Source organism: Pinus tabuliformis, chromosome 7 (assembly GCF_031772625.1).
Source record: "Pinus tabuliformis cultivar Carrire ecotype Pingquan chromosome 7, CPIR1, whole genome shotgun sequence".
In the NCBI taxonomy this organism is placed as follows: domain Eukaryota; kingdom Viridiplantae; phylum Streptophyta; class Pinopsida; order Pinales; family Pinaceae; genus Pinus; species Pinus tabuliformis.
The window spans coordinates 455,854,791-455,879,599 of NC_142293.1; positions in this window are offsets into that span (position 1 = coordinate 455,854,791).

Here is a 24,809-nt window from a genome sequence, read left to right on the forward strand (position 1 = left end):
TCTAGCTTGTGGGACTTCAAATTAACCTACAAGTTAACACCAGGCAAACCCCTGTTGTTGACTAATCGTAAGGCATTGAGATTTAAGATCAACAGCTAAGGATGAGTGCGGCCCTTCAATCCCGATCAAGGAACCCATATACCTTCAAACCTCATAGTTACGAATACATGCGAAAAGAGATTAAACTCAATCACACAATACTTGAAACTTTTAGAAATAAACAATAAATTCAACAAAACAAAGTGATATTACAGAGGGATGCAACACCTCCGGGATTGATCAAATCTACACAGAAAGACACATAGAGATATTTTCTACAACTAAATCTTATATATATGGAAAACAAGCCGAATTACTCAAAATCCGCTTATTATGATTCAGAACTTACATATGTACTGTTTCAATTAACAACGAGATCATAAATCAAAGGACCGAACTAACTAATCCTATCTAATCTGCATGATATTCTCCTCGAGAATCTCTACTGCATCTAACTACTTGAATTTATTACATGATAATCTATATCCTGGATTCTAGTCTAAATCCTATCTAGAAAGCTTTGAAAATTGACAGCTGAAAGACCCCACTCCTTTGCTTATAACTTTTTTTGGATTTTTCAAATAATACGAAGCCTTTTGTCTTTTAAGCCTCATTCTCCTGCATCACAACTCCATATCTCTATCCCTTCATTTCTCCTCCTATTTCTCAAGTCCTCTCTCATCCTTCCTCTCTCTCTTTATCTCCCTTCCTCTCAATCCCTTTGTCTATCCACCTCTATCACTTTGCCTTTGTTCTTGCCTCCCATGTATATCTAGAGTTAAGATCTATCATGATATATTAATATATTTTATAATATAATAAATTTAATATTGTATTTATCCTAAGCTATTAAATTTATAATATTAATATTAATATTATATTTAATGATATTTTTTATATAGCATGATAACAAAGTTTTCAAATATTACAACTTTGGCGTGGACACGTTTATGTCTTTAGAGATTTTAATATATCCATAGGATATGGTTTTCCTTGATTCATTTGACAAATATTTAATTAAAAGAAATATTAAAATATTTTGGAGTGCGATTTTCAATTTTTTGTCTTGAAATAACCTTTTTACTTTATCTTACGAAATGATATATTGACTTTAGTGAAGAGTAAAGATGTTTAAAATTTTACCTCATTTTGAATTTTAATGTAGTAATGTTTTGGTTGAAGGTAAGTTTATGATCCATTAAAATTCAATGTATATGATAAATTAACTATTAAACACATAAGATAATTGTATTAAAATACAAAATTTTAATGTGGTAACTTTTTTGTTGAAGGTAAATTTATGATCCATTCAAATTCAACTTATACGATAAAATAACTATTAAACTCATAAGATAATTATATTAAAATATAGTTAACTTCTGCATTTAATAGTTATTTTATCATATACATTGAATTTGAATAAGTATATAAAATATTTAAGTCAATTATTTTTATTTTTTGATTTTTTTATAATTTTTATTTTAGCCGACACGAGTAAAATTTGAATTTTGATGACGGACATACACGATTACACATCATAATGGGTTTTAGAATGCGCCTCTTGGCACAAAATTATGGCCTCGTGCTACAAATAAAATTTGACCTCATGCTCCTTTAAACTTCGTGTGGAATCGACGACATGCAGGCTACGAAATTCCTTTTTAAAAATAAATGGTGTTGTGTGTTTCACTTCTTTCACTTCTCGTTGCACTTCCCGACATAGATAGGTGGTGTTGTATTGTAGTTCTTTTAATCTTTGTAAGTCCTCCATGATCATCACACTTTTCCTCGGTGTTAAATGTGTTGAATGCTTCAATTTTTTTTTAAACAAATGACAATTGGCTTGCCGCATTTCCCTTTCATTAATTTAAAAAAATAAAATAAAATATCTTTCAACAACGCCATCTCTAACTCGCCCAACCTTCTTCGCGAGTGCCTTCTTCAAAAAACGAAGACTTCTTCTACAGATACTTGTTCACATGCTCTGTTGCTCTCTCAAGGAGTCTTACGCAAACTAAACTAAGATGCCATATTAAAGAAATGGAAACCATGAAGCAAAAGTCTACTCTTCTCAATATTATAAACAATTAAATAAGATTACCTTGGAGACATCAATAATAAATGACTACAGTGAGACTAAACTACAACTCAACTCAACTAGACTAAACTCAACTAGCTATGACACTTGGATGGACAGTTATGACACCAAGAACTTAGTTGGAATTATATCCTCCAACAAGTTTGATGGAACTTTCAAAATGGTAGTAAAATAGTTATTTCAAAATCACCACTACCATATATTTCCAAACTCCCTCTCAGAGATGGAAGGAGCTCTAGAAACCCTTTCAGTTGCTATAAAAACTTGAGGTGGCTAGGGGTTCACGTAAATACTCAATATTTGCTCTGTTTGCATGGGATTTTTGTAGATCTCTTCTGGAAATTTTTCAATGGTGAATCCTTGTAATTTGGTGAATAAATATCTTTCTTTTACAAGCATGGTTGTCGGTCACGTTAGCTCTTCTTCGATTTCATACAAATCTATGTTGAAGTTTGGTTCTGTTCTTCTAGTAGTATAAGAAGTTTCTTCCCTTGATGTTCTTATGGATGAGGAAGATTTCTTCTATGAAAAATATTTTTTGGAGAGTAGTTTGGTTTGCAGATTTAATGAGTACTACCCACGACTAGCCAATCTGCATAAATGGATATATGAGAAATGGAAGCCCCTTTTAACATACGAGATGATTCTTTACCCTATGGCTCAGGGTTTCTTCATTACGGTTTTTTATAGCATTGATGAAAAGTAAGCTATGATTGAAGCTAGGCCATGGTTTTGGGGGAGTGTTGGCCTCTTTATGCAATGTTGGACTCATACATTTGACCTAGTAATGACATCAGCTTCTACAACCTAGTTTGGGTAAGGCTTCCAAACCTTCCCCTGCATTTTTTGAATCACACATCGCTTTCCTCCATTGGGAATGCACTGGAAATTCTATCATAGTTATCTTGAAATAGAAAAAAAAAAAATCAAGAATTCTTATGGCTGCATTTGTGTGGAGATAAACTCCAAGAAGGTTTTTCTCGTAAATATAAATTTAATGGCTCCAAGATATGTTTGGGTCCAAAAGTTCGACTATGAGAATTTATCATTTCAATGTAGATCATGCTATGAAATGGGGCATGTAATGAAAAACTACTTGAAGCATTCATAGAATCGAAAATACTAGAAAAACATTGAAGACCCATATGGAGAAAAGGTGCACAAGGTGATCACTATACGATACTCGAAGAAGAGGAGCTTCAAGACAAGAAAGAACCATAAGATAAAAAGGAATTATATTCACTCAAGGAAACTACGACCGCGACATTAGAATCTAAGCAATACAAATCGATTTCCAATGTTGATCCTCTGGTCACCATTAAGGAGCCCTCTTATGCAGAGTTAGTAAAACTGATTCCCTCTAGAAACCATGCGGAATATAAAGGAAAAGGGAACTTCGTGGGCGCATTCTCGAAGAAATGTCTACCGGAATTTATAGAAAATGTTGGTTAAGTTCAAGTTGGAAAGAAATGAAAGAAAAATTATCCAAGAAAAACAAGAAGTCAAACTAGATCAAAATAAATTTATAGTGAAAAATGGAATGTAGATGTGTTTGTATTTAAGGGTTTTTTGGAAAATATTTAGTTGAAAAGGGACTTAAATTTTTGTGTGATGGGAAATTCCTTTGAAGTTTTGGATTTAGCCTATGTGCTCAATCTCAAACCCTCGAAAACTATTAGAATATGTGAAATTTCTAATATTGTAATCCAAATATTTTTAATAAAACAAATCTCTACCTATTTGGTAAAAAAATTATAAAAATTGCCAATGCCATTTTGAAATCTGAGTAAATTAAAAAATTTAAAATTAAGACACAGCTTCTCATTTAGCAGTAAAACATTGTGCTCGCTAGGAAGCGCATCTCTAAATTCATAATCTACTCATGCATATTTGAAAAGTACGTGGAGGACGCCAGCTTCTCTCGTACTAATGGAATGGTGTTCTCTCCTCTTATCTTGCGATTTGGGCATGTTAAGGCTAATCAACATAGTGATGTGGTTCATGGTAGCCTCTCGATTAGAAACTTTTGATGGGTGCGAAGATTGTCCAGGCCTAGGCTATTGATATCATTTTAAATCTTCTTTTAAAAAGTATAATTACAAATTAAATTTCCAATGTTGACGCACAACTCAAGCGAAATGACGAGGGATATATTACAAACAAAAGGAAAAAAAAAAATGGCATGCTTTTTATACAATGTACGCAAGTACTGTGCATTATTTATAAGTTTTTGCATTGTTTTTAGGTTTTTAGAAAGGAAATGTGTACACTGAATTGTAATTTTTTATGCGTTGAGTTATAGAAACATAAATTGTAGATTCTAATTATTATGGTTGAATTTAATACGATGGTAGATTCAGAATATTTAAAAAATGATGGACGAGAATAGAGTTAAATTGATTTGGTTTTTATTTATAAATTTTCAGAATATTTCAAGGGTATGTCATGGTTACTGTGCCAACCTTAAACAATTATGCATCTTGTATAAATGATAAATTTGAACACCTTATTAAGATTAAAAAAAAAATGGCTTATCCATGTTGTTCTTCATTCTGAACCTCGGTATCTAGCTGTTGTGCATGTTCTTCTTTATTCTGAAACTCGGTGTTTACCTCATGGTAATGGCTAATATATGTTGTTAAGGAAAATTGAGACATGTTAGCATATGTGACCCAAAAGGACAGGAATATTTCAACATCTTAAAGCTTCGGCGGGTTAAATCCCCCGCCCCCGAATATTTCAACATCTTAAAGCTTCAGCAGGTTAAATTCCCCCCGCCCCCGAAACATGTTAGTATATTTGGCCTGAAGCCCCCGAAACATGTTAGTATATGTGGCCTGAAAGAGCATGAATACTTCAATATCTTTAGAATTAAGATGAATAGTAGCAGCTGGTCTTGCCCAAATTAATCATTCGAAATTATGGATTCAACAATTACTCCATATATCATAATATTCTGGAGAAATTGTTCTTTGACGACACCTATTAAGGTATTCAATAACAACGAAGCCCAAGCGATACTTTACCCTCAGTCTTAGATGTTGTAGGCAAAAATAACGTATTTCAAGGTGGTTTATCTCATGATCCTACACACTAAAATTTGCAACATTGTCATTGGATTTGGGGTATAGACAGATGATTCGTCAGACTTTTTCTATATTACAATTCTATAACCCATAGTAAATTTGTATAAGAAACATCTCAATTCTAATCCGGGAACTCAAAAAGTACTTCTCGAGGCAGGGACTAAACCGTTAAAATATTTAGACTTGCTTGTTCCATGAAATACTAGCAAGCCCCTTTGAAGAAGTCTCCAGATTTACAACCTGTTGGATGCGTTACATGTCTCTGACTGTGGTTATGAGCTTGGGTTGCAGGGCGAGCCAGATCAAGATACAGATCCCTGGTAGCTGGTTCTCCCATTAATTATTTATTTGATAGGTGTTTACAGTTTAAACTCCCTTTGCTTCCATTCGGTAAACTGTGAGTGCCTTTGCTGCTAAGTTGCTATAGTCTTTAGGGAATTTGGATACACAACCAACGAGAAAGGAAAGACGATGCTCAATTGTGGAAAGGATCGAATATGAGTTATTAAAGACTCTGTCTTTGAAACCTCTATCTCTCTCATTTTGCAGGTCAAAGAAGGAAAAATCCTAATCTAGTTGAATAGGATCGTTATTCATGTTTGCGTAATGCCACTTCTAGAAAGAGCTTTGGGAAGCATCATTAACATTGTTGAATGGCTAATGCAAATGGGGGAGGGGTCACACTGCAACAAGCTTTCAAATCCTGGTTTTATGGTAAGTTACTTTTGTCCATTTCCAATCACCCCTAGCTGGGTTATATGGCATTTTAGAAATAAGGCTATTTTTCAAAGATGTTAGTTATGTTAGTAAGTGTATTATTGAGTTATAGCAGGCACAATCACATTAGTAAATATGATGGGTTATATTAATCATATGCATAATCATATAAGCAGAATGTAGTTACACCAATAGAAAATAGTAATATTAATCTAATATTAATAATTATAATTATTAATATACAATATTAATAATATTAATGTTAAACATACTTATTAAATTAAAATAAAATAAAATTATTATTATTATACACATTGTTATTACTAATCACTATTATTATGATTAATTAATATTAACTATATATTTATATTATTATTACGATAAATTAAAATAATAATAATAATAATTAACAAATATTATTATTATTAAAAATATATTAATAATAATTATTAAAAAAAATTATTATAAATAATAACAATAATAATAAATAATAAATATTAATTTTTTTATAATAATAATAATAATAATATACTATTAATATTAATAATAATTTTTTTAAGCAAATATTCTATTAATGTCAGAAAAAGGAGTACATGGAGTCCGTCCCAAAATAGGTGGTCTCACCACGACTAGGTTTGTTGATAAAATAGTTCACCAGATGGCAAAAATACAAAAAACTAGCTAAGGACATCGTCCATAAACGGTTGGCCCAGAGGCACAAAAACATAGCTAAAATGTAAAAAACACCATAAATCATACTAGTCATCTAACGTAATGGATGTAGGGTTGTTTGTGACCGTTCCAAAAGGTGGAGGAGGGTGGAAGTCACACTGAACATGTCCTTGGTAGTGCAACATTCATCTCTGCAACTTTTCTACTTTCTCTGTCAGTTAGCCTTGCCCCCACTAGACCACAACCAGTCTTTCCTGAAGTTGACTTTGAAAGTAATGCAGTTGCTCTAGAAAGGCCATCTGCGCCACATGCTCTTTGCCCCAAACACATTCTGCAACATCCACCCTATCCATCAAATTGGCAACGAGACTATGACAGTTCTCTAGGCTGCAATGCTCAAGACTCTGCCCCTCTTGAGCCTCAGGTGTTATCAGCCCACGCTTCGCCCTGCTTCCAAGGGTGTCGTCACCCCTGCGAGTCTTCCCACAGTCATGTGACCCTTCACATCTTCTCACCCCCCGCTTTCCACCTCTAGTTGCATGCCCAACAATTTTGCCACCCCGACAAGGTGTCATTGTGACCAGAGCTTGGTTTATCACCACTTCAAAAGTAAGGGCACTAAGGGAGGAAGAGAAACCATTTCACGCCAATGGTTTCATAGCTTCCAATGACGGAGGTGTGACTTGAACATACACTAGACACCAAAGTTTCCACCCAAAAGAACACTCCCCGTAGACAGAAGACCCAAGTAGCAGCACCCATAATAACACAAATTCACCAAAATGGCTCCTTGTACCCACAAAGGATCGCCCCCACCAGATAATCCTGACACGTTCACCTTCCAGAATACCACCAATGATGCAGCACCACCGAGGGTTAGGGAAGTTGTTTCTGTCCTGAGACAAGCACAAAATTGGCCACCACCTACCAAAATCGACAACAAGAAACCATAGGTGAACCCACCAGGCCCTGTCGCACCTGAAATGACTATAAGAGTAGGGGCACTTGGGCTTCCTCTTCTAGATGCATGGTTTCCTTATCGATGATTTCCACCACCTTGTAAGAGCGAGCCATAATAGGTTACCTCTAGACCATGAGGAGTATTTCTTCTACTCCCAGTGTTTCCTTCAACCACCAACAACCAGGATTCCTAGCCACAGAGACTAAACAAGCCCACTATCATTGTATATTTACACAGCTAGTGATGCAGGAGCATTTAGCTCAACAACTTCATCATAGTCTAGTTAACTTAGGGGTCTTATGTTTTCAAGGAAGTTGGATTCCTATGTATGTAATCATTAATGTTTTGAGTGGTTAAAGTAAGAATTAATTAGATATTGTGAGGATATTTATAAATGCTTTCGAATGTAGGAGAACATGGGTGATTAATGATGATGAGAGAGTTAGAAATCAATTTTAAGTCTTGGACTAAAAAGTGGTTCCATGATTCGAGAAGCTAGAGAGGATTCTTATGGATAAGTAGGAGTCAAAAGTGGACTTAGAGGATATTTAAGATTCAATTCAGCAAATTAAGGATCTGAACTAGAATTAGTTCAACAGAACCTTTTTGTATAAATGTAAGCCTAAAAGGCATAAAGAGGGAGTAGATAGAGGGGTAATTAGAGAGTAGTTAGAGGAGTCAGTCAGTGAGAGTGTAAGCCTACGTGCAGGAGAAGAAAGACCACTGATCAGAAAATCGGGCCAGAGGGAGATACTTTTGTGTAAATACATGTTTATTAATACAAACAACTCGATTCTGAGTTATGTGTGTGTATGGAGTAAGTTAATTGTAATCTATATGTGAATTAGAGATTCTGCATCGTATATAAATGAAGGTGGAGTTAAGGTAGAGCAGAGGCGAAATACAAAGAACAGTAACAGAACAACTTCCAACTACGGTTGGGTAGAAGTTGTTGAGGTAGCTCCACAGTTGCGATTATGGGTAGAGTTGTCTTAGAGATAACAATTCCATTAAAGGGAGTGTTGGTTAAAATTTTTAGTCAGCAAGAGGTTCGAGGAGAGAACCATAGAGTTTGTGTTACGGATTTGTACACATGGACAGTACAGAAGGAAGCCTTTAGTGCTACAGTGAAAGTGGGGGAGCATAAAGGTGCAAGTGGAGTTAAGTTAAGGAGAGAGTGGTGGTAGAAAAGCTAAGGACCAGAACCTTCAAGAAAATCACAATCACAGAAGATATTGAAGAAATAGCATAAAACCAAAGTAAAGAGTTGCGGGGGTAGAAGAGGAAAAATTTCCTTGATCATGGTTGAAGTCCCACAATTGATCTTAGCCGTCTATCACAAAATTCAATGCTCATGTCACAAACAACTATAGGATTAAGTGAGTTGATAAAGTATGTGTTAATTGAAGGGCCGCAGATCGTAGGATTTAAAGGCCTTTTCATCCAACAAATATCAGGCCATAAAGAGATCAAGTTTTAACTGTAAGGGAGGACCCGCACTTTTATAGATTGAGGACTTATAATTTTCATTGGGTCTGTAAAGACGTTAAATGTCGTGTAAATGGCCCACCTAATATCATTGTTTACCGTCAGATCAAGTGGATCTTGATCAACAATTATAAAGCGTCAGTTTGGTTTGTTGATCGGGAAGAAGTACAGCTGTCAGATCGAGGGTAAGATCAATGGTGGAGATTGAAGGGAAAATGGATTTGTGGAGAGCAGACCTGAAGAGGTTATAGGTGCGACTTTAAATGTATTTGAAGTCTGGTTGTGTTGTCGCACGTCGCTTGCGAGAGGCGATGGAAGCACATGTTGATGTGATGCGATATTGCGAGAGCCATTGATCTAATGAATGAAATCAACGGTGGGGAAAGGAAATCACATATCGCAAGTCAAGAGTTCCGAAGGCATACCCTATTGAGTTATAAGGTTTCCCAAAAATGATTAACCAAGGTTGCCATAAAGGGTGAAGGGTTGAGTTATAAAGTCCCGATAGAAATATTAATGAAGGATTAGACTATAGAAAGTCTAATGTAATGTCTCTGCATGAGATTAAATGAAGGGGCCTTAAACCTTAGCTTATGAAGGTTTGACCAAGCAGGTCATTGTAATTCCTGGGACAGATAATATTATGCATTGTATATGCATACTGTGGGTATAGCGGGTTTTTTTTCCCTGTGTTAGAGTGGTATAAGAACCAGGTTAAAGCTCTTTTTAATTAAAGTAGAATTGTGCAGAATACAAGTGTGATTGGAAAAGAAAGAGGAGATCAAGTTATTTGAATCTGATAAGTAGAAGGCATGAGATAAGATGAGAGTAAGTGATACTCTTAAGAAGACATTGCAGAAGCATAAAGAAAACACATTGATGTTTTTTTTCTTGAGGAAAATGGAGATTCACTCGAATGCGAAGAATGGATGGAGACTCCTTGTGAAACCATGTAGTGGCAGTGAACCTGAAGAATCCAATTAAAGGTTGGATAGAGAGGATAAGAGTGTTCATAGAAGGAAGCTGAGAAGTAAGCTTTTGAAAGCTTGGGAATGATCTTTGGTTTGAATGTCATTGATATACAGGTGGCAGCAAAGGGAGGTGAGAATATTGCAGCAACCTAGAGCAAGGAATGCTCAATTGGTTCCAGAGGAAAGAACCAGAGAAATGCTAAAAGACTGAGCTCAAAGGAGAGAATATTAGTAAGGCATATGTAGCAAGAAGGAGATTTGCTACTGTAGAGGTATTTTTGCAGCTGACAAAGGCAATTCCACAAAGGATGTGGGTAGAATTGCTAAGGGATAAAGAAATCTAGTAAGAGTTTTTGAGTGAAAGAAGAGGTGGTCAGAACCTAGTATTTCATTTGTAATTGAAGTACAAGACGACAGTTTTGTTCTTAAAAGGTACATATAAGTTGAAGCCAAGAAGGAGCAGAGAGAAGTGCTCAAAGAGGTTCTAGAGAATAGAGAACCAAGGGCTTTCCAAAGGACCAAGTACAGATGAAAGCTTGGTGAGGTACGTGTGAGTAGGGAAGACTTGTTGTTGCAGAGGATTTGATACAACTCATAGTAGTTGAGTTAGGAACTCATGAATATAGAGAAGAAGATGGCCACTGATAGCAATAACAGAGATAAAAGAGGTTCTAAAGAAGACCACAGCAGAAGAAAAAGTAAAGAAAAATATTGCCAAGGCAAATGGCAAGAGGATGGGTCAAGTGGAAATTGACAAAGAGATTGCTGAGATAAAAGAACAACTCAATGTATTAAGGATGATACTTGAGCAAAGCAAGGATGATACTTGAGTAAAGCCAAAGACTAGGTTAGGTCTTGAAGAAAAAGCCAGTGAAGTGACATAAGTTACAGAGAAGGCTATGGCAGAGGCAAGTGAAGAGCCTGATGGAGGAACTCAGAGAGGCTGAGTTGGAAATGGAAATTTCCATTTGTGAAACAAAACAGGGTGAAGTTCTGAGTAAAGATGAAGACTAGAGATCTATGGAAAATCTTATGAATCATATAAAGGATTTAGAACAGCAAGGAGATATGACCACTTAAGCATCGAGTGAGACCACAAGGTCTTATGTTTCTAAAACTGATAGTTTGTGTATGATTGTAGGTATTGTAGGAGAAAAGACACATTTTGAAGATGTCTTCAGAATAGATGAAGATCTAGAAGTAAAAGGTGACAAAGGAAATTTCTCAAAAAAAGAAGAATTTGATTGGATACAACAAGAAGAGACTATGTTAGCAAAAAACATAGTAAAGGATCATCATTCCATCATGATGATACGCACAATGGAGATAAATGGGAGACAAAATTGGAGCTACTGGAGAAATGGCTGAAAGCACTAGTAGGGAAGAAAGAACCTGATGAAGATTGCAAAGGATATGCAAGAGAGAAAGAGGAAAGTGTCCAGAAAAGAAGAGAGTTGGAAAAGCAGAGGATATATACTCAGGATAGATTGCTGAAAAAGGAAGACAAAGAAATTGTCATGAATGACAATCATAAGGAAAAGGAGATGGTAATGAAAGTTCAGCAAATTGACATTACAGAAGGAGGAGTTCATTATTGTGAACCAGAGTAGAGAGATATCATTGAAATAGATGATACGGAGGAGAGTTTAAATCAGCATATTGATGTGTTGATAAAGGAGGAGAAATTAGAGCAACATACTAAAGTGTTTCCAAATAAGGAAAAGGTAATGAGGCCTTATATTTTTAATTCTGTTAATTGTTTCATGATTATAGGATTTGTTGAAAATGAGACAGACATGTTTCAAATTGAGGAGTCAGTTTTAGAACCCAAGAAGGGTGGAAGTTGCCATGATAGACATGCTAATTAGGAAAAAGAAAAGCATGAAGATACTATGCTTGAAGAAGATAAATTGATTGTTAGAATTAGTCAAGAAAGTGAAGGAGAATTACTGAGGGTTGTCAAGGAAGGAGAAGGAAAATATGTTGGAATTGATGAACAACATAGTGATGTATTTTAGGGGAATCAAGTACAAAGGAAATTGGAGGACAATTTACCTTTTGAAAGTAAATTTACAGATATCGAATAGAGGTTGATTGGACAACAACAAGAGGGTAAGGATGAAAGGTCGGTAGTAAATATCCAACAACTTCAAAGAGACAACAATAAACAACAGCTTGAAGATGAGTGGACAGAGTACAACAACAATTGGCAAAGTAATTATCAGTCAAAGGATAAATTGGACATAGATATTGAAAGAATAGTAAGATTGATGATGAAGGTGCCTCAGAAGAAAACAGAAATCAGAAGACCAAGGAGTATCAGAAAGAGAAAGACAACAACAGACTGTGAAAGCATAGCTAGTGGAGAAAAGCAACATAAAGAGTGGAAACCTAGAGAACAACAACAATCAACATCAGCAACCCAATCCAATTACAGAAAAAAGTATGGGATCCAGGGAGACAAAAGACAAAATCACATGATCAGGGGATCATGATTAATTTAACCTGAGCCTGATGATGGAGCATTCAGCTCAACAATTTCATCATAGTCTAGTTAAATTAGGGGTCTTATGTTTTCAAGGAAGTTGGATTCCTATGTATGTAATCATTAATGTTTTGAGTGGTTAAAGTAGGAATTAATTAGATATTGTGAGGATATTTGTAAATGCTCTCGAATGTAAGAGAATATGGGTGATTAATAATGATGGGAGAGTTAGAAATCAATTGTAAGTCTTGGACTAGAGAGTGGTTCCATGATTCAAGAAGCTAGAGAGGATTCTTAGGGATAAGTAGGAGTCCAAAGTGGACTTAGAGGATATTTAGGATTCAACTCAGCAGATTAAGGATCTGAACTAGAATTAGTTCAACAAAACCTTTTTGTATAAATGTAAGCCTAAAAGACATAAAGAGGGAGTAGATAGAGGAGTAGTTAGAGAGTAGTTAGAGAGTCAGTTAATGAGATTGTAAGCCTATGGGCAGGAGAAGAAAGGCCACTGATCAGAAAATTAGGCCAAAGAGGGAGACTTCTGTGTAAATACATGTTTATTAATACAAACAACTTGATTCTGAGTTATGTGTGTATGGACTAAGTTAATTGTAATTTGTATGTGAATTATAGATTTTGCATCATATATATATGCAGGTGGAGTTCAGGCAGAAGTAGAGGTGAAATACAAAGAAGAGTAACAAAATAGCTTCCAACTACGGTTGGGTAGAATTTGTTGAGGTAGCTCCAGAGTTGCAATTGTGGGTAGAGTTTTCTTAGAGATAACAATTCCAGCAAAGGAAGTGTTGGGTAGAATTGTTAGTCAACAAGAGGTTAGAGGAGAGAACCATAGAGTTTGTGTTACGGCTTTGTACACATGGACAGTACAAAAGGAGGCCTTTAGTGCTACAGTGAAGTTGGAGGAGCATAAAGGTGTGAGTGGAGTTAAGTTAAGAAGAGAGTGGTGGCAGAACAACGAAGGACCATAACCCTGAAGAAAACCAGAATCATAGAAGATATTGAAGAAACAACATAAAACCAAAATAAAGAGTTGTGGGGGTAGAAGAGGACAAATTCCCTTAATCATGGTTGAAGCCCCGCAATTGATCTTAGCCATCGATCATAAAATTCAATGCTCACGTCACAGTCAACTGTGAGATTAAGTGAGTTGATAAACCATGTGTTAGTTGAAGGGCCGCAGATCATAGGATTTAAAGGCCTTGTCATCCAACGAATATCAGGACATAAAGAGATCAAGCTTTAACTGTAAGGGCAGACCTGAACTTTTATAGATTGAGGACTTATAATTCTCATCGAGTTCGCAAAGGTGTTAAATGTTGTGTAAATGGTCCACCTCATATTGGTTTTGACCATCAAATCAAGCGGATCTTGATCAACGGTTATAAAGCGTTAGTTTGGTTTGTTGATTGGGAAGAAGTACAGTCGTTGGATTGAGGGTAAGATCGACAGTGGAGATTGAAGGGAAAAGGGATTTGTGGAGAGCAGACTCGAAGAGGTTATAGGCGCGGCTTTAAATGGATTTGAAGTCTAATTGTGTTGTCGCATGTCACTTGCAAGAGGTGATGGAAGCACATGATGATGTGATGTGATATTGTGAGAGCCATTGATCTGATGAATGAAATCAATGGTGGGGAAAGGCAATCTCATATCGCAAGTCAATATTTATGAAGGCATACTCTATTGAGTTATAAGGTTTCACGAAAAGGATTAACCAAGGTTGCCATAAAGGGTGAAGGGTTGAGTTATAAGGTCCCGATAGAAATATTAATGAAGGATTAGACTATAGAAGTCTAATGTAATGTCTCCGCTTGATATTAAATGAAGGGGCCTTAAACCTTATATTATGAAGGTTTGACCAAGAAAGTCATTGTAATTCCTGGGATAGATAAGATTATGCATTCTATATGCGTACTATGGGTATAGCGGGTTTTTTTACCTGCGTCATCTAGAAACCACACTCTATTTCCAACAAGAGTCAACCTTCGACGCTTCCTCCTCCTTCTCAACAACCACAAAAAATCACAACACCATATTCGAATGCAAAGACGAATGCCTGGTGCATTCATCGCCTGTTGCCTTAAAACACTGCCACCCCCACACACAGACGGTGAATATGTTTTCACATGAACAACTGACATTAAGACAGTTCCTCTCCCGATGTATGCGAAGATGTGAAGGGACTCGAGAGCCCATCCCTCCCATCGTATCCTCTTGTTTTCACACATGGGATGTGACCTCGATGTGTTTCCATTATCTCACCCCCATCGAGGAGAATATTAATAATAATTATTAATGAAGATATATTAATAATAATAATTAGGTATTAAATCACTTTTATTTAGGGTTAATAAATAAATATTTAATGATTGTTAAATATTTATTTAATTATTGTTAAATATTTAATAAATATCCATTTATTATTTTATAATTTTTTTTTAATAAATAAATATTAAATCATTTTTAAACAATAAATAATTATGGTTGATTAATAAATATTAAATCAGTGTTAATATTAAAATTATTATTATTTTTATTATTATATATTTATCAATATGATTATTAATTTAAGTATGGGGGATTTACGCAGTGCATTATATTAGATATCATTTTTTGGGATTCAACTGCGTTAAGTAAGTCATTCAAACGTATGACCATTTCCATGAGAGGTAGTCGTAACTGACTAATTTCTCATGATTTTTGAATAGTTCACTTAGCACTCATTGCATCGGGTGATGCTCACAGGGGTGAAGAAGTGGGATTGAAACTAGTGAAATGTGGAGAACGAATCACATAGCATCAATCATCACTTCCGGGCTTGCACCCGGTAACCAGGACTTCCCAGGAGGGACCTCCTGGGAAGTCCTGGTTACCGGGTGCAAGCCCCGGAAGTGATGATTGATGCTATGTGATTCGTTCTCCACATTTCACTAGTTTCAATCCCACTTCTTCACCCCTGTGAGCATCACCCGATGCAATGAGTGCTAAGTGAACTATTCAAAAATCATGAGAAATTAGTCAGTTACGACTACCTCTCATGGAAATGGTCATACGTTTGAATGACTTACTTAACGCAGTTGAATCCCAAAAAATGATATCTAATATGATTATTAATATTGACAACCTTCCAATTTTATTTCCTTTTGTAGTAATACGGTTGTGAATCTCTCTAGCTTTCCTTCTGATTCCTTTGTCCTTAGTCTTTTGGAGAAAGGTTTATATTTTTCTCTTGCTCCTAGAAACATCCCAGTCGAAAATATCATCTATGACATTGAATATGGTATTAGAGACTTACCAGACGTCACTAAATATATTACTCATCAAGATTGTGTTGTTTTCCTTAGAAAGGCAAAGCCCCCCAAGAACAACATCAGGAATCCTGAGTTTGATGCTCTCAAATTGTTAAACAATAATAAGAATATTGTTGTTGTCAAAGCTAACAAAGGTGGTGTTGTGGTTATTCTTGATAAATATGATTAGTGTTGGAAGATATTGGACCACTTCCATAATAGAGGGAGCTACAAGAAACTTAACAAGGATCCCCTGAAGAATATTTCCAAAAGTGTGGCTCTTGCTATAAAGGCTAGTAGCTTGGTCATCTCGTTCAATCATAAGCTTATAAAAATTTTCCCTCTTACCCCTAGAATCTATGGCCTGCCAAAGATTCATAAGGTAGGGACCCCTCTGAGACCCATTATGAACACAATAAGAGGGCTAACTTATCGTCTTACTAAATATTTAGCGAGGAAGCTTAGGCCCTTATTTGCCATACATAATCCTTCGTCAAGGACTTTGCATCATTTTTCTATGAGTTAAAGAGTTTCAATCTTGATCAGGATGAAAAGCTAATGAGCTTCAATGTGGTCTCCCTCTGCGCTAATATCCCTATCAACAAGGCCATCAAAGTCATCAAGCACATTACGAATCCTAATACGGCTAATTTAGTAGGTATTTTTTTACTTCTACTTCCTTTTCATTCAATGGGGAATTCTATGAGAAAACTTGGGGTGTCGCCATAAGTTCCCCCCTCTCCCTTATGGTAGCTAATCTATTCATGGAGGATTTGGAATCAAAGGCCTTAGCTTTTTCTCATTTTCTGCCTAAGATGTGGAAGAGGTTTGTGGATGACACTTGTGTCATCTCGTCCCATGGTAACCAAGAGTTGGAATTGTTTTTGCTCCATCTTAACAATCAATCTAGTTCCATAAAGTTCACCATGGAATTTGAAAGTAATGGTAGTCTTCCCTTCCTTGACATCCTCCTCTCAAGGAATGATGATGAATCTTTTTCTTATCAAGTATTTCGTAATAAAGCTCATACAGGACAATATCTTCATGCTAATTATCATTTCCAATCTCAAAAACTTGGTGTTGTCAACACCTTAGCGTTTAAAGCTTTAAGAGTTTCTGATGACAACCATCTCGATGAAGAGAAAGCACATCTTCTAAGTGTTTTATTTAATAATGGGTATAGTAGACACCAATGTACTAAGGCTTGCCCCATAGATGAAAAAGGTCCTAGTGCTAAAAAAGATACCAAGGATCGATTTTCTCGTGTGCATCTTTCTTTTATCCAAAGGACCATTGACAAGGTTGTGAGGATCCTAAAGAAGCATAAGGCGGCTTCAACATTTAGATCTGTAAAAGACCCAATAGACCATAAGAATATGAAGTGTGTTTATGTTATCCCATGCTCTTGTGGGACTCCCTACATTGGTGAGACTGGTTGCTCGATTAATCAAAGAATTCATGAGCATGTTGCTGACATCAAGTATGGCAGGACCCGCTCCTCTGCTTTGGCATCAGATCTGCATTGAGAAGGCCCAAGTCGTTACTAGGGTTATTCATTTCCATCATTGTAAATTGAGTGAAGCCCTAGAAATTGAAAAAATACCCAATAATTTGAATAGAGATGATGGTTGAAATATTAGTAGAAGTTTGGTCCATGCCCTCTCCTCCTAGTATTTTAGGTTTCTTTTTTGGATTTATTTTGTTTGTTTGTTTATCTATGTAGGTATTAGTGTCATTTTTATAGTATTTGTTTTTTCTTTAGTCTTCATTAGAGTTTATTTTGTTGAACCTTCACGTTTTCTAAAGTATTTTATCATCCTATTCGTTCTTAACTCCTTTTAGTATTTTTTTTGTTTGTTTAATGAATGGGCCTCAGCCCCATATTTTATTATTGACACTGTTTTATTTATTGATTACTTTTCTTTGAATATATATATATATATATATATATATATATATATTTCTTTTGACTCGTGTATACTTTTGTTTTCTTTGATTTATTTTCCATTAATTATTTTTATTTTTTAAATGATGTTGTCTCGATTAGGGTCTTGACTCCTTTTTATGATTTTTCACTTCCCTCCTTGTTTGGAGTTTGATTTTGAATTTTTTATTCTTGTTAGTTTTTTTTTTTTATTTAAAAAAATTAATTTGAATATTATTTTTCAAAAACTAGCCATTTAATATAGTCGTTACTAATTAATAAGTGTTCTTAATAAATTAACAAACTATTATCATAATTTAAATATTATTTTTCAAAAATTAGTCATTTACTATAACCGCTAGTTAATAATATTTGTTTTTAATATATTAGTAAATTAATATCATAATTTAAATATTATTGTTCAAATATAGTCGTTACTTGAAATTTTGATCTTACATTGCTTTCTATTTAAGCCTTTTCCATGGGTTGCCTCTTCATCTAGTCCTCATGATGAACCACACTTGTTGGTTTGAAATGTGTCGGCCAAAAATTTATCCTATTTGATTTCTACCGAAAGACTTTGCTTAATTCATTATCGACCACCAAAGCCTGAATACAGAGAATATTAACTATTGTTAGTTAACTACTTTTATAATCATTTTAATATAATTCTTATTATTGATGATTAATTATTATTACTATTATTATTGGTTTTATGAATTAATATTATTATTTTTATTGTTAATTAAATTTAATATCATTATTAATTTATTAATATAAATAATAATTAATAATATAACCGAAGATTATAAATGCAAGAGATTTATATTAAACCCAAGGAATAATATTAAACTATAAACCCATGAACAATATTATACCCTAAGAATATGAACCCTCAAATTAATAAACCCAAGTGATTGATATTATAAGCCTAAGGGAATAATAAACCCAAGGGATTAATACTAAAAACCCAATGGAATAATATTATAAACCTAAGACATATAAACGCTAAGATAAATATTATAAACTCTAAAATAAACATGGTTGACCATATGGGGGGAAACATGCTTGAACAAGGTTGATTTTCATATTGACACAATCTTTGTGGCAATGTGACGTTGGCCCATGGTTGAACATGATTAATTTTTCATATTGAGACAATCTTTGTCGCAACACGTTTATACGGTAACAATATGAACCCTTCGATTAATAAACCCAAGGGATTGATAATATAAACCAAAGGGATTAATACTAAAAACCCAATGGATTAGTTTTGTAAACCCAAGGTATATAAACCCTAAAACAAACATAGTTGGCCATGGTTAACCATGGTTGATTTTCATATTGAGACAATCTTTGTCATAATGAAACATTGGACCATGGTTGATTTTCATGTTCAAAGAATCTTTGTCGCAATACAACGTTTGATCATGGTTGTCCATGATTGACCATGGGTGGCCATGGGTTATTTTCATATTAAGACAATATTTTTCACAATGTGACTTTGGACCATGGTTGACAATGGAGGAACATGTTGTCACAGTGTGATGATGGAAGATGAGATAATCTTTGTCACAATTTGACCATGGTTATAGACTATGGTTGACCATGGTTGATTTTCACATTGAGACAATCTTTGTCACAATGTGACATTGGACCATTGTTGACCATGATTGACGATGGTTGACCATGTTTGTTTTTCATATTGAGACAATCGTTTTCACAATGTGACGTTGGACCGTGTTTGACCATGATAGACCATGACTAAACCATGACTAATTTTCATATTAACCATGATTGACCATGGTTGACCATGATTGAACATGATCGATCATGATGATTTCCATATTGAGACAATCTTTGTCACAATACGATGTTGCATTATGGTTCACCATGATTGAATATGGGAATAATAAACCCAAGGTATTAATATTTGTTAGACCATGTTTGACTATGATAGACCATGAATGACTATGGGTGATTTTGAGATTGACCACGATTCTCCATGCTTGACCATGATTGGCCATGACTCACCATGATTGGTTTTCATATTTAGACAATATTTGCCATAATGTAACATTGGAACATGGTTAACCATGGTTCACTATGATTTAACATGGGAATAATAAACCCAAGGGAATAATATTAAACCCAAGGTATTAATTTTGTAAACCCAAGGCATATAAGCCCTAACATAAATATTATAAACACTAAAAAAAAACATGGTTGGCTATGCTAAACCAAGTTTGATTTTCATATTGATACACTCTTTGTCACAATGCGGCATTGGAAAATGGTTAACCATAATTGACCATAGTTGATTTTCATATTCAGAGACTCTTTGTCGCAATGAGATGTTGGACCATGGTTGATTTTCATAATAAGATAATCTTTGTCACAATGCAACATTGGACCCTAGTTGACCATGGATGAACATGGTTGTCACAATGTGACGTTTGATCATGAGATAATCTTTGTCAGAGTGTGACGATGGTTATTGACTATGGTTGACCATGACTGACCATGGTAGATTTTCGTATTCAGACAATCTTTGTCACAATGTGATGGTTGACCATGGTTGAGCAACAATTGGTTTTCATATTGAGACAATCCGTCTCACAATGTGATGGTTGACCATGGTGGATTTTCATATTGAAACAATCTTTCTCACAATGTGACATTGGACAATGTTTGATCATGGCAAACCATGACTAGCCATGGTTGATTTTCATATTGACATGATTGACCACTGTTGGCCATGGTTAACCATGATTAATTTTCATATTGAGACAATCTTTGTCACACTCCGACGTTGGACAGTGGTTAACCATGGGTCACCTAATTTAACATAGTTTACCATGGTTGATTTTCATATTGAGACAACAATATTTATGACAATGTGACTGTGGAACATGGTTGACCATGATTGACCACAATTGAAAATGGTTGATTTTCATATTGAAACAATCTTTGTCATAATGTAATGTTGGATCATGGCTCACCATGATTATAAACACAATGGATTTATATTAAACCATGGCATTAAGATTATAAAACCTATGAATAATATTATAGCCTCAGAATATGAATCCTTAGATTATTAAACCAAAGGGATTGATCTTATAAACCAAACGGATAAATTTTATAAATCTGAAGTATATAAACCCTAAATTAAACATGGTTGAGCATGCTTTATTTTCATATCGACACAATCTTTGTCACAATGCGACCTTGGACTATGGTTGAACATGATTAATTTTCATATTGAGACAATCTTTCTCACAATGTGACATTTGATCATGGTTAACCATGATCTATTTCATATTTATACAATATTTGTAAGAATGTGACGTTGAATCATGGTTGACCATTGATGACCATTGTTGTCACAATGTGACATTGGACCATGAGACGATATTTGTCACAATGTGGTCATAGTTATTGACTATGGTTGACCATGGTTGAGCGTGGTTGATTTTCATATTGAGACAATCTTTGTCACATTGAGACATTGGACCATGGTTGAACATGATTGAAGATGATTGATTTTCATATTGAGATAATCTTTGTCACAATGTAACATTGGACAATGTTTGACCATGACTGGCCATGACATATTTTCATATTGACCATGGTTGACCATGATTAATTTTCATATTAAGACAATCTTTGTCACTATGCAACATAGGACCATGGTTGATGATGGCTCACCATGATTGAACATTGTTGACCATGGTTGATTTTCATATTGAGACAATATTTCTCACAATGTTACTTTGGAACATGGTTGATTTTCATATGGAGACAATATTTGTCATAATGTGACGTTGGACCATGGTTGACCATGATTATAACCCAAAGGATTTATATTAAACCCTAGGTTTAATATTATAAATCCTATAAATAATATTACACCCTAAGAATATGAGACATTAGATTATTAAACCTGAGGGATTAATACAAAAAACCCAAGGGATTATAATCCCAAAGGAATAATATTAAACCCAAAGGATAAATATTATAAATCCAAAGTATATAAACCCCAAAACAAAGGGAAAACAGATTGTACATAAAAAGCCCTTACTATTAAGGTAGGATGCTACAAAGTTCTCACAGGGCATAGAAGCTGGCAAAGCAATAAATCCAAACTCTTTCTCCACACATTATTAGCAACTTGTGAGGAAAACAATATCAATCTTTCTAAATCACATCTCTCTATATAATTTTTAAATTGAAATAAAATTTTCTTCCAAAACTTCTTTTATATATCTCATCCACATTAAATTTTCCATAAATTTGTAAAATTGATAATAATTTTTTTCCCTATCTTCACTTTATATTTTAATTGTCTATATTATAGGAAACACACATATATATTTTTTTACCTACCCATATTTAATCTTTAATTTTTTTTATCTATATTTCATCTATATTAGATAGTTAAATTTTGTTTAAATATAAATTTATAATTTTAATTTAATTAAATTTTATATAATTTCAAATTTTATTTTAATTACATATATAACAATTCTATTTTAATTGAATTAATAAACTCATTTTTGTTTAAAATAAATTTATTGTATTTTGAATACATTTCATTATATCAAATAGTCACATTAAATATTTCAATAAACGAATTAGAAATTACTTTTGAAAACCAAAAAATATGAATATTCGTCATCTAAATATTAAACCCGTAATAAACACCATTGAAATTGTACCAAATACGTAATTCTTATAGATTTTTAATTTCATCCGTACATTAAACCCGTCAACTATATATTAAACTCGTTATAAATAGCATTAATAATTGTCATCCATATATTAAACCCGCAATAAATCGCAATGAAAACGTACCAAATACATAATTCTTATAGATATTAAATTTCATGTTAAAATTTTATAAGAAAGAATTAAAACCACTAAGTGGGGAATCAATTATCCCAAGGACCTCCTGTTCTAAACCTATATTTAGACGACGCCACCATAATACTTTACGATTACAGATTCATTGAATTCGACCAGCCACAATACTTTATAAAAACATGGCAAAATATTGTTCAATGTATATTTTTTTTTGTTACATTCAGTTCCAATTTTTTTCACTTATCTTGTAATGTTTCAACATTACAAGAACATTATGGACATTCACAATCGGAGTGCAAACACAGTATGAACACCTCCTGGACATTCACAATCGGAGTGCAAACACAGTATGAAACCTTTACCCAAATCCGAAAATTTTGCCATCTGGAGTTTTGGTGTTTAGAATTGATTTACAAAAAAAAATTTGACATCTGAAATTTTGGTGTTTGGAATTCATTTACAAAAAATTTCACCTATGTTTAGAATATATTGGCAAAAAATTTCACCTATATCTTCGAACATGCAAATGGAGTACTCGGCTCCGCATGTCGAACATGCCAATGGAGTTTTGCTGTTTGAAATCGATTTAAAAAAATCTCGATTTACAAAAAAATCTCATCCGTGTTCTCGACCGCGACATTACGAGCATGGAAATAGAGTGTCGATCTAACGGTCATCTGTGGATCGCTCCATCCGATGCCCACCTGTCCATCGCTCCATCTGACGGCCCAAACTGATCGTTGTCGGTATAGGTCCTAACCACCCTAGGCCCTCCCGCCGACGTTTCCCCATTTGCACGCTCTATCGACCTACAGAGCACCCTGAGCTGTGGATCTGCGATTTTCGCCGAGGCGAGTTTTCTGCTCCGTTTTTCTAATGGGTAGCGTTTCCTTAACGTTCCCTGTGTTCATTTGCCAGGGCGCCGAAAATTCTGTGGATATTGCATTGCAGGGGGTAGATTCTACACTGCAGAATCTCAAATTTCCGCATTTTTGTTTTCGTTTTATTTTTCTCCGTCCAATCTAGCATCCTCATGGTTCTTTCTTGCCACATGTTCTTGGGTGCCGACCGCTTCAACGGACTTACCTCTTGGGCATCTGTGCTTCTTGCTTTGGCCACCCTTCTCGGCGAGCTGCGCAGCGCCGAGATTCATCCAAGAATAAGAACCACGACGACGTGGAAACTCTGCATAAGCCTCCATGGCTAGTTTGCTCGCGCTAGGATACTAAATTCCTATAACATTTTCGATCGTTTCACTTTCTCTGTCAGCGTTTCTGGCTAACGTCTCTTAGTCGGAGTTTCTTCACCATGCTTCAGTCCTTGTAGTTTCCTAGTTAGCGTTTGGCTGTTAGGGTTTCCCACTTGAGGTTTCCCTCTTGTCGTCGCGGCTCCCGTGTCTTACAGCCTCTCAACGACAAGACGACAGGTGTTACCTATTAAATTTCTATTTCAGTTGTTAAATGCCATGTTTAAATGAATTTACCTAATAAAAGGTTAAATGATCTTACTTGTCACCTCTTTAAATGGTTTTACCTCTCTGAAAATGGTACAACCTGTTAAATTCTTTAAATGTTTTTCCTGTTAAATAGCTTGTTAAAATGCTTTTATCTGTGTTAAGATGTTTACTTGTCTTAAAATGGTTTTAACCGTTAAATTTTAGGTGTGCCTGTTAAATTTTATGCTTAAATGGCATTACCTACACCACGAAAAAAACAAACAAAACAAAAAACTACACTGCTACATATCTTTTTGGATTTCCATGTTCTTCTTTTTTTTACTTTTACTTTGGGCGTGGCGGTAAACCAGAATTTGTAAAACCTAATATTATCATTAACTAGCACCATGTTTCACATATCATTATTTGGAAAACGACACCAATTTTTATAATTAGTAACACAGAAGTAGCCTTACCTTTAATCTAATCGAAGCCAAAGAAAAAAGACAGAGGCCGAAGTAATCGAAGTCGAAGAAATAAGACAAGACATTGCCAAATTTCTTAGAAATGCCAAACCACAAATCTAAGCGAAGTTGAAGAAATAAGACAATTCACATTTAGACGAAATCTAATCGAAGTTGAAGAACAATTCCAAGAAATCTAATCGAAGATGAAAAAATAAGACAAGACATTGCCAAAACATTTCGACGAAATCTAATCGAAGTTGAAAAAATATGACAACTCCAAGAAATCTAATTA